General features: G+C 40.4%; 1 pseudogene; it reads left to right on the top strand.

Annotated features, from left to right (window-relative positions):
• Window positions 1-549: 549 nt before the first annotated feature.
• Window positions 550-1,045, top strand: LOC101993719 (annotated as a pseudogene).
• Window positions 1,046-1,452: the final 407 nt, after the last annotated feature.

The following is a 1,452-nucleotide window of genomic DNA, read 5'->3' on the forward strand; positions in this document are numbered from 1 at the left end:
GACAGTAACATAACATAAAAAGTCTGAACCTACTACAGAGCTACAATACTGAAAACAGCCTGGAATTGGCATAAAAACAGACAGAAGAACCAATGGAACTGTATCAAAGACCTGGATATCAATCCACACATGTACGAAGACATTTGACAAAGAAGCAAAAAAATATAAAATGGAAAAAAAGAAAGCATATTCAACAAATGGTGCTGGCATAACTGAATATCAACATGTAAAAGAATGAAAATAGATCCATATCTATCACAATGCACAAAACTCAAGTCCAAATGGATCAAAGACCTCAACATAAAGCCAACCTCACTGAACCTCATAAAAGAGAAAATGGAAAGTACACTTGAATGCATTGGCGCAGGAGACCACTTCCTAAATATAACCCCAGACACTGAGAGAAACAATTAATAAATGAGACCTCCAGAAACTGAAAAGCTTCTGTAAAGCAAAGGACATGGTAAACAAGACAAAATGGCAGCCTACAGAAGGAAAAAAAGATCTTCACCAACCTCACATCGGACAAACTAACATTACATTTAATACATGGTAAAGAGTTGTGGCAAGGATGGCTTTCATATTCGAGTGAGGCTTCACCCTTTCATGTCATCCGAATCAACAAGATGTTGTCCTGTGCTGAGGCTGACAGGCTCCAGACAGGCATGCGTGGTGCCTTTGGGAAGCCCCAGGGCACAGTGGCCAGGGTTTACATTGGCCAGGTCATCATGTACATCCGCACTAAGCTGCAGAATAAGGAACATGTGATTGAGGCTCTTCGTAGAGCCAAGTTCAAATTCCCTGGCCGCCAGAAGATCCACATCTCAAAGAAATGGGGCTTTACTAAGTTTAATGCAGATGAATTTGAAGACATGGTTGCTGAGAAGCGACTCATTCCTGATAGCTGTGGGGTCAAATATATTCCTAATCGTGGTCCCCTGGACAAGTGGCGAGCCCTACACTCCTGAGGGCTTTCATGGTGCTCTCCTGTACCCTACCAAATCATGTTTAGTAATAAATCTCACATCCAGTCTGCTTAAAAAAAAAAAAAAAGAAAGAAAGAAAGAAAAGAAATAAACAAATGGCAGAAAATTTAAAAAAACATGAAAATAGCATGGCAGTGTGGTTCACACCTTTAATTCTAGCACCTGGTAGCAAAGGCAGGCAGATCTCTGAGTTCGAGACCGGCCTGGTCTACTGATCAATTTCCAGGACAGCCAGGGATACACAAAGAAGCCCTGGCTTGAAAAATCAAAAAAGCAGAACAATACAAAACAAAACAAAAACCATGAAAACAGAAAGGAATAATTACATACTCTGCATGCTACCAAAAAAGAAAGATAAACACCAACCTGCCACCTATGATGGTGACCTGCATGTAAGACGTGCTATTATAATTGTTACAGGATTGAGGACTGGGGGAAGATTATGTAAACTCAGTGATCTCTTTGA

The sequence above is a fragment of the Microtus ochrogaster genome, chromosome 16 (genome assembly GCF_000317375.1).
Source record: "Microtus ochrogaster isolate Prairie Vole_2 chromosome 16, MicOch1.0, whole genome shotgun sequence".
NCBI lineage: Eukaryota > Metazoa > Chordata > Mammalia > Rodentia > Cricetidae > Microtus > Microtus ochrogaster.